Source organism: Pholcus phalangioides, unplaced genomic scaffold (genome assembly GCF_987345545.1).
Source record: "Pholcus phalangioides strain wild (caught in Gottingen) unplaced genomic scaffold, Ppha-v1.0 ptg000007l_1, whole genome shotgun sequence".
In the NCBI taxonomy this organism is placed as follows: domain Eukaryota; kingdom Metazoa; phylum Arthropoda; class Arachnida; order Araneae; family Pholcidae; genus Pholcus; species Pholcus phalangioides.
In genome coordinates, this window is record NW_028301600.1 from 62884330 (window position 1) to 62899499 (window position 15170).

The window sequence follows — 15170 nt, forward strand, 5'->3', positions numbered from 1 at the left end:
TTCTTGATTCCGTTGCCTCATATGCAGCAGAGTTGCGTCGGAGGATTCAAATCAGTGTAGTATCGAGCTATCAACAATCTATTCAAACGGTATCATGTTGAATATTGTTTCTCATAATGTTTCATCCCAGTATGGATTTCCTCTTTCATGCTCATCATGACCGCTCAATGTTGTTCCTTTTATATTATCTATTATATATGAATTTCCGCGCACTTTGATTCACACAGTATTGCATCATTGGGGCATTATATTGTTAAACATTTTCTTCGTTTGCATATTTTTGTACATACAGTGAAACTTCGCTGCAACGATACTCGATATAACGATAAATCCCTCTAAAACTATATTTTTTCAAATTTTATTTGGAATTGCCTATCATCTAATATGAAACATCTCTCAAATACAACGATATCCTTTACTACGATAAATATCACTATAACGATAGTTTTAGGAGATCTTTTAGAAACCGCTACAACGAGATTTTTTATATTTTGCTCAAAATCGTTTTGAATTTTATTTTAACTTCGTCGCTTATTTTCGCTTTTCTGACATTCGTCTCATAACATAGGTAATTTGCACCACAGAATCACCGAAAGCGCTAAAGAAGTTATTGCTATCACTATTTTCTGTGCAAGACACAAAAGTACAAGGCAATAAAAACTTTACAGGGCAAAATGCATCAAACTGAATTTTATTCATAAAATTTTCTAGTGGTACTAACAAAGCCGATGTAGAAAAGAGTGAGGATTAACGAGGGTGCAACTGTAGTAAATTTTAGTATGATGAACTTTTGAGCCAAAACAACAACAGCGTGGTGCTTAACGAGTCAGGTCAGATTTACTTTTGGGAGTAGGATCAAGCGTTTTGTATTGAAATCTTTATTATAAACTGTCTTCTTCAAATGCGTTTTAAGCATTTTACAAAAATTCTAAAAATTACCGAACGACCATGAAGAATTTTTTTAAGCGTCCAAAAATGAAAGACAAACAGTACCTACCCGTTTTGTGGAATTTTTATATAAAAAAGCCATTGAAACTGAGGCATTTGAATTTTTTCAACTTCCAATAATACTATAAAAGGCACGAATGATTATAAAATTTGTCGGATATACTATAAAATTATTCAAGAAAATATTTGAATTTGATTTTTAGACTCTTTCTCTTTTTATTCATCCCAGTAATCAAGCTGAAAGATTTGTCTACAACGTTTTTCTAACATGGAAAAATTTAGCTGTTCTTAATTAATTTTTGGGTGCTGATTCCAGATCTGACCTTAAAAAATTGTCATCACGTCTAGTTTTTCCGTTATATGGTATTTAATTTTGTGAATATCTTCCAAAATTTACATATGCAGAGTATATACGCGTGAAATGACACTAGAAATCATATTTATATTTTTGTCATCTAAAACTTGGGGAACGGCAACACTGATTTTATCTCTAATTGCAACCGGATTCTCCGTTTTTTTAATTCAAAAAAAATACACAGACTTTATGCTTATGTACAACACTTTGGTCAAAAATTGGAGCTAAGTTGTAACTTAAATGTCGCAGATGCATTTGATGTTCCGAATACGTTTTGCTATATGTTTTTCTGCCACCATTTCACATTAAATTGGGGCTGATCAGAGGTGTACGCGGGGAGAAGGGGGTTGTACCCGTCCAATGACAATCAAAAATTTAAAAAAAAAATTTTTATATTTTCGTAAAAAATAAAATATCGAAAGACTAATAAACTACATTTATCAGTTGTTTTAATCAATTTTTGTTAACTTAAATGTTTTCTGAAGGTCAATAACTAAAAATTTATTTGGAAGAAAATCCTTGTGACTCCTCTCCCCAAACCTTTTGTGACCCTTTCTAAGTTGATCTGTCATACGAACATATGAACAAATGTGGGCCAGGTTTTTCGCACCTAAGGAAAAAGAATTTCCGCAGTTAAATGAGATAAAACTAAAAGAAGGAGTATTTGTGTAGGTCCTCAAATAAGGAAACTTTCGAATGATTTTGTTTTCACATATAACTTACTGCATTGCAATCATTTACATTTTCAATGAAGGGATTTTTTAGGGAACCACACAAAAAGAGGAAAATTGACAACAGCTTGTTCAATACCAGTTCTGTTCGTACAAAAATCTTGGATATTGAATGACTCAATATCCAAGAAATTCATTTTTATTTCTCCCTGATAACCCGGGAGTAGTCAGTGATGAGCAAGGAGAAGGATTCCTCCAAGACATTCGAACTATGGAGAAGGCAGGGGGTTATATCAAGGCAGTTAGGACCCTTCAATGATGAGTGATTACTGTTGGTTTTTGCAGACAACCCAATACATAAGAGAAAAACAAATGGACAATTTTTGAAAAATACCGAAAAATTCGTATAAATTTCGTTTTGTGTATATACATGTGTACTCTATAGATATTATATGTATGTGTGTGAACAAATTTTTTTTTCTATTTCATATATAACGATGTATGAATATGATAAAATCACTATCGTAAGAAATGTGGCATATTCTTAATAAAGGCATATTCTTGATAAAGGCATATTCTTGATAAAGGCATATTCTTAAACATATATAACAAATAAATTTGTTATTAAGAATATACCAATTGTCTCCATTTTCAAGATGTGTAACTTTTTCATAGTATATATGTATTTCAGAAAATAGCCATCATGCATACATACAAACTGTACATGATGGAGATTTTTTACATTCATATTTGAATTCAGCACCCCAAAATTTGTATAAGAAAACTTATTTCACTCATGTTATAGGAAAAAAAGGTAAAAATTGTTGACCGGTGTGATATAATCATTCCAATAATACTGTTACATTGTAATACAGTATCAAGAAATGTATTTTTTTATAATATTTTAGCATATTTGCAAAAATTAAATATTCCATCAATATCTTTCTTCCTCTGGAATTTCTGAATTTCAATCTTCTACCTGACAATTACTATCTGAAAAAAATCTTAATTTTTCAATACCCAGGGAGAATGTGTTTATTTATGGTTATATTTAGCGAGAAAAGGCTTTTGAGCTTTCGTTAAAAAGAAAAATTACGCTAAATAAGTTATAACAGCTGATTAACTTTATTAATTAGAAACACATTCAACTGAAGAAAAAAATCCAAGTTGTCGGACGTGTTGCGTTAATACTTATTTCAGACGAGGTGAACCGCAATCCAATTATCTTCATTTCGTAATAAGAAGATGATAATTATATTTTTTATAATTTCTTCATTTTTTAGTATTAGCTCACGTAAGAGGAAAATTAGTTTCGAAACTATAAGATAGTTTCAGTTAAGTTTCATCAGAGAGCCTATGAGATCGTGAGATGAAACGTGAAGCTCACGAAATATCTTTTGCCATTAAAAGAAAATTTGAACAAATTTTACTTCAAAGCATTGGTAGCTGGTATGCATTTGATTAAACAGTGAAAAGGCAAGTTAGCTGACCATTTTACCCTGGAAATACTTCCATCAGCATGAGCATTAGAATGCCATTAAGGTTACACATTCCAACATTTTATGCTAGTGCCTCAATCGCTTTTATAATTATTCCTCGGCAACTTACTTTAATTTCACAACAAATTTGTATCACTACGCAGTCAATTAAAAATACTTCAAGGTGGGAATAATTTTTTCAAGTAATTTAACTCCCATTTACTTGATATTTTATTTGAATTAGTTTTTTATTATTGTCGAGTTCAGGTGCGCAAAGAGTTAAAGCGCAAATAAAATAGCTGGTGTACTTAAGTATAGTAATAATAAATTTTTATTGAAAATTTCAGTAAGTAACTTCTGTAATAACAGCATATAAAATTATCGCTTTCTGTATGAAAATTATCTCGTATTCTTCTGGGAAAAGAAACCAACCGGTAATTTGATAAATATAGAGATATAAAAAACGAAAGCAATACTTTTTTTATCACGCATGTGTATTCTCAATCCAGATTGAATAAGTAGACGTGGGTATTGCTCTAAAATTATCGAAATTTTGCAGAATGGATAATTCCAAGTTCCAACTGAGCTATGAAAAGAATTATTATTGTTGAAGATAGAACATCGAACCCAAATAAAAATATTAGTGTTTCAATTCCAACACTATTCATTGTATGATTCGGTTCAATGTAGGTGTAAAATACTCAGCCCTATAACACTGAATTTTGCTCATTTTTTAGTGTTCCCAATCCAAAAAAGTTCTGTGTTATATTTGATTTATTTTTCGTTCACTTGATCATTCTTTCATCTATTTTTCCTATCTGAGGTATGAATTTTTCATCAATGAAAAGGTATAAACACTTTTATTCCTTAAAAAAAATTTACCAAATACGTCACAAGATTGCCACTTCTATTTTTAAGTGAAAAAATAAATCTCCAACCACGGGACCATTCTATTTAAAAAAATGCAATCTATATCACGTCAAGATATACTTAAAAAGATCTCGAAATTGTCAATTTTTTAACTGAAATTGTTGTTAGTTATTGCTGGTTATATTTACTTTGGAATAAAAACTTGTGCACAAAAAAGTTTTCTTCACCACCATCCTCGACTCTAAGTGAAAAAATGCATAAGAATAACACATTCTTAATATATGATACTTAATCCCTAAAAATGCAAAACCGTATGAATTCAATAAACTTTAAACATGTCCAATTTTTTTTTCAAAGTCTACATTTCTTTTATAACTTATATTCGACTGGGATATGCTGGAAGTAGTGTTCAGGATAGCAAAAACATGTGGCAAATCAATTCTGGGAATAAAATATACTGCTTTTCGAAGGAAAAAGTTATACCTGCATATTATTATTAATGAACATAACATTATACAAATAGAAAAAATGCATCTTTTGCAAATTTTACCATATTTCTGTGTATCTTTTAAATGTGACGTTACAAAAACGCATTTCTTTTTTCAACGGGAAATAACATCTTGATGAGATTAGATTACCCTGCGTAATGAATTTCGGTCTTCGCATTTTCTTTCATAGGCCTCGGCCAAATTGCATTAAATAGATGAAAACAAATTAATAATTAGATTAAATAGCTTTTCCTACAAATGAAGAGAAATTTCTAGAAAGTCGACTAAATTTAGGAGATATTAGATTTTTTTTAAAGATGGTTTGATGCTTTCGAGACATTATATATTCGATACCAATAAATAGAAAACCGGAAAAAAAAGTTTCAACTTGGGGCAAGAAGTGGGATTCTGAGACGATAATCAGGAAAGACTTTTAATTTCCGCTTTCATGGACATGTCCAGTTCAACAGGATTTATTTTCTGCCTAGAGCTATTTTAACAAGAACTTCCGAAAATTGTGTTAGCGAAATATTCGTTGACATTTTGATCATGTTGCAAAATATCGAAAGAGAATGAAACCAGCACAGTTCAGCATTTTGAAACTAATCTCAAACAAGAAAGATTTTCATCTGTTTTTACGAAATATGGCAAATTTAAAAAAAAAAGGTATCAACACTCCTTTTTTTTTTAATGTGGCGTAATCATTTCTATGATGGTGCAATGTAAGCAGAAAAACGCAGTGAAATTACCAAAACTAGGGTTAGTTATCTTTTGCGATGCCAAGTTGATGATCAGACGAATATGTTGAAGGTTAAGAAATAACTTTCGAATTGAATTTCTAAATAAATTTTTTTTTTTAAGGTTTTAAGTTGGTTTTAAGTTTATTTTCTTAAAAACTTCACTCATACTACCACTGAATATACATTCAGGCTCAGTGAAATAATGATAATCAAAGCGTTTATAAAAACATTGTGCAAAAAATATACAGTTATCTAACTACTCTCAAATCAATATTTATACTACAGCGCCTGACATTGAACATTATAAGTTCAGCATATAGTGTATAAAACTTGCAGTCGGTTTATTTATGAGGGTTACATATTAGCAATGTTAGGAACACAAAAGTGACATGTCAACCTGAAATGTTTGCTTTTGTGTCGAGGTGAAATAGCCCAACACCATGCTCATACTCTAGAAAATATCAGCCATAATAGAATGAATATTTATCAATCTAGTCTAACAATAAGCTAAAAGCCATTACGGTGTGGTTGAAGCCGAGCAATGTTTATACTCATACATTGTTAAAAAAATGGCCGAACTTTTCAAGAAGCTTTAAGAAGAAAATCCATTAGATCAGAGCTTGAGAAAGCAGTGCATCTATAAATGATTGTATAGAAATATGAAATTATGGTAGGAATGCGTGAAAACAAGTTTTAGGAAAACGGGATAAAATACACATAAAAAATTACCCAAGCCCTCATTCGATGATCGATTTCTTTTTCAAATAAAAGTTTCTTCTGTTTATTTCTGTTCTACTTTTCAAAAATGCATGGCCATTTCCTGACTCTTCCATGGCCCTGAAGTTTAAATAACGTATATGAATTGAAAAGTTGTTTTTGTTTTTTTTTTGAAAAGAAGCAATGAAAAAAAAAAATTCTGTTTCAATTCAGAAAATGCGAAAAAGATAGTTTTCTTTTTTTCTAAAATGTACTTGTTGTTTATTAAAATAACTACATTAATCCAGTAATTTAATTTGGCAAATTACTAATGCTTTGGTGTCAAACGTAAATTTCACCTGACTAAAACTTACGGTCATTTCATGGACTTAAAATAAATTGTTCACTTATTGAACTATTTCAAAAAGGTAGTGATGCAGTTTGAGAGGGAAAATACTACACACACTTACCTTCAGTTTTTATTTGTTGTAGTTTCACTTATTTAACTTGCTCTGATTTTCCACGAATGTTCAGTGACATGGGAAATTCTTACCGCTTTGTTCAGTAGAAAAAATATAATACTGTAATTGACGATTAATTGATATTAAATTTTTCTTTTCTTACCTGTACTTCTTTCTTGAAAGCGTCTCAAAATGAATATGCAGAGAGTTTTTGACTCAATTTGTGGATGGTGTGGCTGGATATGTGAATGGTTGGTTGCGGAAGGAAACAGAAACATTACCAAATTTTTCTTGAAGATTAATTATATTGAAAAAAATAAATAAATAAAAATTGAAATGGAAATTTTACTTACAAAGTAATTAAAATCAGTATGTAGGTGTCATTTTCCAAAATTACATTTCATTTGTGGATTTATGTATAATGATATTACTGACTTACCTGATTGCTGTCAAATTCTTGGAAATGATAACATCATCCTCAGACTGGAATTTCAATACCAAAAGTTCACCTTTATAGAAATAAGCTTCAGTTTAATATAAACTAATACCAATAACCTTCAGATTCAGTCAATTTTTCGAAATTGCAAATTGTGAATGTAGATGGTGAAAGTATTCAGAATAAAATAACGCAAAACAGCACGAGATTCGACACTTACCGTATAGATCATGTTAATTACTCTGTCTACACTTCCATAAGTTAAATCAAATAAATAAGGGTTCATCGTGCCATATGTGATTACTCTTAATGGGTATAATTGAAAATAAAACGAATCAATATATCTTCGTAGAAAAGATATGCACAATATAACTTGATGGGCATTACACAATGTAACATATATAGATCACTAAAAATGCAATAGATCATTGTTTGCCTTACTTCTTGGCATTACATATCTGATAAATTTATATTTATAGCCAAAAAAATTTTCAACCTAAAAAAAATTTAAAATTTAAATGTATAACTATGATTTTGGGGTTTCGCTGGAATCATATATTTTGCTTGAGTTTAAATTATTAAAGAAAAAAACAGTATTAGTATGTCTAGCAAAGTATGTTGTTTCTATCTTATAATAAATAATAAATAGGTTATTATGCACAATAACCGATTATTATGCATACTCACCAGTCGTATTGGTAAGTTTGATAAATTTATCACTTTTACCGATGATTATGCATGATAACCAGTGCCGTTGTTGAATTTGATAAATATGAAAAACTTCCAAATTAGTCTAGTATGTGATGAACATAGAGTCGGAGCTCGAATATAATGATACAATGCATGTATGGATTATCAAGTGAAGTATATCATATAGTACGATTTATCAGGTTTACCAATGAGGCAACATACAGATACAGAAAATATTATACACAGGGTGAATCCGACCTATTCTGCCAAACGAAAAGGGGGTGATAGAAGAGCCAAAGTGGATCATAACACCCCACAAACCCTGTCCTATCTCAAACTGTTTTTGAGTTAGTGTGGATAATCGATTAGGGGAAAAATGCATCAAGTATGAAGAAATCAGAATTTGTGAAGATTCTCAAAGAATATAAGCAAACTAGTCACACATTTGTAAAGAACAAAAGAAAATGTTTCACAGTGACACCAATTTCATCGAAATATCTGGTTTTAATGGCGTGCTACAAGCGCTGAAAAATTGGCAAAGAGTTCAAAATCGAATTGTGGCCAAAAGTTTTAATCGCCAATTCTGCAAACGCCCTTCTAGCTACAATAGATCAAATTTGCCAAAGATTTGTTCATTCTACCAACTTTCAAAACAGCCTAGAATAAACCAAATTGGTCATCTAGTTCAGGAGAAATTTAGTCGTTTGTTTGCAATATATCACTGAAATCTGCGTTCGTCGAAGTAATTTTAGTAGGTTTTGGCGACAATTCGATTTTTCACTTCATCGATTTCTCAGAGCTTGTAGTTCGCCATTAAATACGGATACCCTGTAGATAGAAGTAATGTCACCTTATAGGATTTTTTGTACAAAATCAGTGTCGCCAAAATCCGTAACCACCAATTCCGAAATTTCGTGGAATGTCTACTTCGACAAACGTCGATTTCAATGCTGTATATATATATATATATATTGCAAACAAAAGACTAAATTTCTTCTGAACCAAAAAACCGATATGGTTTATTGTACACTCTTTCGGAGGTTGCTGGATGGACAAGTTTTTAAAATTTAACCGATCGTAGCTAAAAGGGTATTTGCGGAATAGGAAATTAAAAATTTTGGCGATAATTCGAATTTTGAAATTTGCTAATCTTTCAGCGCTTGTAGCTCGCCATTAAAACCAGATATTTCAATGAAATTGGTGCCACCTTACAGCATTTTTTCAGTTCTTTCCAAATATGTGCTTAGTTAGCGTATAGCTTTTTCATAGTTGCCTATGGCGATAGATCTGAGTTGTGCTCGGTATAAAAAAAAAAAGCTTTTTCATAGTGACGGACTCGCATCGCGGGGACCCGGGTTCGAGCCCCACCATCGCCACAGTGGTGGTCGGCTGAAGTTGGTTTTCTGTGGTTCCCAACTTCAAGGCGCAAATGCGAGTCGATCTCCCCGTTAAAATGTCTCGCCACAGAGAGCAACAGTCCTACAAACAGTACAAATATTCAGTAACTACACATCACTCACTTCACTTCTGGTATATAGATGGCAGCACTGAAAAATCATACACAACACTAGATACGCACGCAGACTGTTAGGTACACACACTTACACTTCCGGCACAACTCCCTAGGTAGTAAATTGCTTATGGCAATAGACCTGAGTTGTGCTCGGTTTGAAAAAAAAAAAAAAAAAAAAAAAGCTATTTCGGGAATTTATGGTTTTTTCAGACTTACGCATTTTTTTCCATAATCGATTATCCACCATAACTCAAAAATTGTTTGAGATAGGACAGGACTGGTAGGTTGTTTCATGATTCACTTGGGCTTGTCTATCACCCCCTTTCGTTTGGCAGAATATGTCGGATTCACCCAGTATAATCGCCGGTAAAAGTGATAATTTCTTTACTGCTTATTAAATTTACCAACGATGCTTCTCGGTACTGTGCATAATCACCTGGTAATGATAAAAACTGAATACTTTAGGGAAATTTCTCAAATTTGCCAAAGTGTTCGGCGATTATGCATAATAACCGTTATCTTGTATAATAACCGTATTATTACATTTACAGTTACATCTATACAGGGTGAGATTACTCAATCCCCCTTGCAGCATTTTACTGGCGCGAACCGCGTTGATCCTAGAGACATACTTCCTATTAGATATGCCATTCATGTTGCACAGGGTTGTATAGTTATTAAAATTAATGAAAAGTATTTTTTTTACCCGGACATTACTACTCTACTCAAAAACCTTGCAAACAACGAAGAAAGAAAGAAAGAAGGTCAAAGAAAATTCCTCGTTTCAAAGTGCAATATTCACTGAGACATTTGAATTCAAAAATTGATGAACAGTGAAAACTAACGGACAACGTTTCTTTTCCGTTATTTTTGCTATTCTTTCCATATTTTTCACCAACTTTTTAATTCACATATCTCAGTGAATATTGCAATTAGATACGTGGATTTTTTTTTTGCTCAGGAGAGACAAGGCAACAACTTTTTAATTCGGTTTTTAAGCGCACGGTGTCCGTATAAAAAGTTGATTTTTTTTATATTTTAATAACTATACAACCCCTTGCAACATGAGGGACATATCTAAGTTCTAAATGTTATTTGGAAACTTTTTCTAATTGGAAGTATGCCTCTAGGATCAACGGTTCACCAGAAAAATGCAAGGGAATTAAGTAATCACCCTGTATAGAAATAAGTGAAAATTTTTCAATTCAAATACACAGCAGAAAACGAGTACAAACACTGGAAAATGGAGTATAACAAATCGCCAGTTGTACCGACGTAAAATGATTGCGGTATTGTCAAGTTCTCTTCTCTTAACAGTCTCGCCGTGATTTATTTGAGTGGAATCAGAGGAATCATAATCTTCCATAGTGTGATGCGCCAAAAAATGAGAAAGAACTGAGTTAACAAGTAGAAACTTTCCAAACGATCTTCTCAGAGATAATGCTCCTTGGCACGAACGTGGGTTTCTTCACCATTTGTTTCCCGTGTTCATAGACAAAAAAAAATAGAAGCTAAATCTATCGAGTTTTCTCAAAAATATTTTGTAAAAATCTACAGGCTATCCCTAGAATGATCTTGTTAGCAAAGCCTTTACTCGTAGATCGCAATACAATTAGAGGTTATCTCGAATGAGAGAAAATGGTAGGAATTATTTTGTCAATTATAATCACTTTCGATTTCTTCTATTGGATAAAAGTTGACGTCTTCAAATAGCGTAAGTTGATGAATCGTAATGGTATTAAGGAACGAAGTAAAAATACAACGCAATAAATATACAGATAAAAGTGCGATTAATTTAAATGTCAAAGTGAATTATATACATAGGGATTTCAGAATAAAAATCAAAATAGAACTCCTATAAAATAGTGAATACATTCCAAGAAAATCTCTTAAGCGGGTTTGCGATAGGAAATAAGAAGGTTAAATCTTCAAAGATATCTGACACCCTTATAGAAAAAGTTATTCAAAAGCAAAAACACCTTAATAAGATATATAGAAAATCTCACATTATATACCTTTTATTTATTTCTTTTCAGTAAAATACCCTAACATTTTATTTTGCTTGCGTAAAAAATTTCTACGGCATAAGTTTTGAAATATCACAAAACCCTTTAAAAATCTCAGCGGTACGTAAATAAATTATTAACGCTTTATTAGAAATCTTTTGCAATCATAAGGGATTTACCCTCTTATTCATTCTTATTTAAAGATTTGAATCGAAGCGATTGAATACGACCGCAGGTATGCGCTTTCCTTTTTTTTCAATTTCTAAACACGTGTATTGTTTCATCAACCTTGTACTTTATATGGAGATGCTTTAGTTTCCTTGCAGTCGAAAGGGAAAAAGTAATAGTTATTCAGCTTGTCAAATTCCTCGACTGTCCCCAAGCAATCGACAATCTGGTGAATGGTCTTTTATCAAGAATGACATTCCCTCATTAATCATTCGTGTTCTAAGATAAGGCAAGACTATCACAATCGGTTCACCAACATCCTCTGCGCCCAATCTCATTCATTCAGTCTAAATCATCTTTCGAAATTGTCTCAAATAAATTTTACATCTTTTTTCAATCTACTTTTCGATATATTGAGAAATTGCGTTTCTTTCTTTCCAGTAATACCAATTTAAAATTTCAACGAATGTATCATCTTTCAGATTTGATGAATGGATCACTTTAATTGATGAAAAATATATAAAACAGAACTTTTTTTATGAACGTGAATAAAAAAAATCTTCGTTGCAACCAGCTATTCGGGTAAATAAACCGTTGTTAGTATAGGAAGACGTAATAATAGAATTTTATTGTACACAAAACTCGCATTCGAAACAGTGAAACGATTGATATTAGGATAATTAAATGCTATTTCCTACTGTATGGAGTAAAGTGGGGGCTAATGGGACAAATTTTAGCTTTTGATGTTTTCAAAATGGAATAAAAAATTTAAAAGAGTAGGAGAAAAACAGAATTTTCAAATTTTTATTAATCTTTAAAAATTTGTTGTTTAACAACTTGATCGAGAGAAGCCAGATTTCTACAGGCTTCTTGTAGAATTTTTCCAAACGAAATTTGCTCATACAAAAATCCTGATTTTTTTTTTCTTTCAATATCGAATTACCCAAAATATTTGAAAAAAAATTCGAAATTAATTTTAACATTAAATTAGATAGAAAACTCAAGGGCAGTTCGTAAAAGTTCAAATTATCCAAAATTCGAATTAACCAAGTTCTACAGTATTCTCAATTTATGCGATAACAAAGTTTAATTTGTGTGTCAACGTTATTCTGTTTGAAAAGTGTTTATGTGTGGCTGTCCTCACTAGTGTTCACGTTTCTCAAAACTAACTAAATACTGTTGAAATCACGATAGATCCGTCCTTTATATCACGTTACACGCTTGTTATAATCGGCTTATCCCAATAACCGTACAATAGAAATAGGAATTTCACTATGTACATTATGTATGCTAGCTAGAAGAAATATTTGGTATGTGTTTACTCGCGAGTTGTTATTAATGTTTACAGACATATGTGAACAATTTCTCGTATAATAAGCTTATCACAAAAGCATAGCGATTAGTTTGTGTCTGCTCGAGGTATTCGCGAGTACTTCCTATTAACCCAAATAAAAATTCTATCAGGTAGGTGCATCTTGTAGGCACATATTAAACATGCTATGGTGGAATAAACGTTGTTTGGAGACCATATGTTATATTACGATGCTTCAAAATTTCGGGTTTATTTCTAATTTGTTATTATTATGAAATCTTTATCAATTGTTTTTATTTTACATTTTAATTAGTGGAGATGAGACCAACTTTTGTGCTGTGTCATTTTAGGTAATGGTTTCAAAATCTTTCAAAAATTTTATTCCAGTTTATTTTTATTAGTGAAATATAAATGAATTGATTGTATAAAATTCGGTTTCTATAAGATAAGCCGTCTGAAATAAATAAAAAAATCACCGTCTGAAATAAATAACAAAAATCGCAAAAAAATTAATATCAAATTTACAAATAAGTAAACATTAAATTTGCAAATAAATTGCGAATCGAAATTTTAAATTTCAGAATTTGTTTTTATCTTTTGAACAAATAACAAGGCAAACTGTCGAAAGAGATCAAATTACATGCATAATGATTCTCGAAAATAAGAAAATTATTTTTTAAATTTATGTCGTAGAAATTTAAGAAATTATTACAATTTTAAGAGCAACAGAATAAAATTTTGAGCTATAACTTGGAAAAAAAGCTCTGATCGTTAGTGATTGAAATACCACTTTTGAATTTCATTTTTATGTGGGGATTTTTTTTTTTTGTTGATTTTTTTTTTTTTTTTTTTTTCATTTTTAGTTTTCTCTCCGTTACCGAAGAGTAACATTTTGGAATTCAACCATTAAATAAGAAAGAAACAGTAAAGCCGATTGACAGTCAACTGGTTAGGGAGCTAGCTTCTGACTGTGCAGGTCTGGGTTCAAATCCTGGTTCGGGCATGGATGTCTACTAACACTGCCAAATTCCCTGGTCGGATCACGTTGATCACTTGGGAATACGTAAGGACCACGTTATTAAAAAAAGAGAAATTCTATGGGTAAATATGAATAAGATTTAAGCACAAAATATTTGTGCGATATTTGATATTTCCAATCGGCAAATGGTGGCTTGTTTTATCTTCTTCCAGAATAGAATATAGGTTTGGAGTAGTATTAGTCATTAAAACACGAACTCCCCCTGACGTGCTTAGGTCATTAACAGAAAAGTACCACCAAAAAATGCATATAGAATGAAATCCTCCGTAGATTTTGACACCATTTATTAGAAAAATGTAATTCCATTTTACGGAAATATATGAAATATATTCGTTGTTACAATATTCTGGGTGTGAGTTAAATACAATAATGGCACCAAAATCTTTTCTGTGTACTCTAAGTACCTCTAAATTCCCTGATCTAGCACTGTGTATAATGTAGCTACCCGATAAGGATGAATATCAACTCTATGGCTTCCGGTATATATTCTGTTAAGCTCTAGATAAACTGTGTAGTAATATTTAGTCACGTATAGCAGACTAATATATCTGATATACGGGGTGATTATAAAAAAAACTATCCCGACATATGGGCCCCTAACTATCATACCATTCACAGAAACTGAATGAAATTTTGGCATAAGGTATTTTGAGGTATGCGCTCAAGAATGATATGGAAAACAACAGTGTCACTCTAACAGTTACGGTTACAGTGAGAAAATTTCGAAAATATCAAACGGCAACACCAAGTTTTTTGTATTGGAATGCGATCTCCATACTGAAAAACACTAAATAGCGTTGTAATGGCACCTGTAGCACGAAAATCCCCGGAGCTAGGCAAGGAAAAAGTAAAAAGGACATTGCCGTGCACCAGAGCATTAATGTTCGTTTCATTCGTCACACCGTTTCTTCGGCTGAGATCCCAGCCTGATTAGTCCTCCACAAGGTCATGTGGAAAATTTGTGAAACACAATAAAACGCTTTATTTTATGCTGCTTCTCTGTCCTTATTGGTTGTCCTCACTTTTAGCCTATCTACCGCCGGTGATTTTCATGCTACAGTTGCCGTTCGAACGCTATTTAGGGTTTTTCACAATGGAGATCACATTCTAATACAAAAAACTTGCCATTTGATATTTTCGAAATTTTCTCACTGTAACCGTAACTGTTAGAGTGACACTGTTGTTTTCCATATCATTCTTGAGCGCATACATCAAAATACCTTATGCCAAAATTTCATTCAGTTTCTGTGAATGGTATGATAGTTAGGGGCCCATATGTCGGGATAGTATTTTTATAAT

At 31.8% G+C, this 15170-nt stretch overlaps 1 pseudogene across 2 annotated transcripts in view; it reads right to left on the minus strand.

Moving 5' to 3' along the window:
• LOC149085607 (5-hydroxytryptamine receptor pseudogene) overlaps positions 1-15170 on the minus strand; it is a 146245-nt pseudogene that overhangs the window by 77624 nt on the left and 53451 nt on the right. The window contains exon 2 of one of the 2 annotated variants that reach the window (XR_016192870.1): positions 7147-7216. The exons of the other annotated variant lie outside the window; for it this stretch is intronic. The product of XR_016192870.1 is annotated as a 5-hydroxytryptamine receptor pseudogene, transcript variant X1 (transcript). The remainder of the gene's footprint in view (positions 1-7146; positions 7217-15170) is intronic. 2 annotated transcript variants of the gene reach the window in all.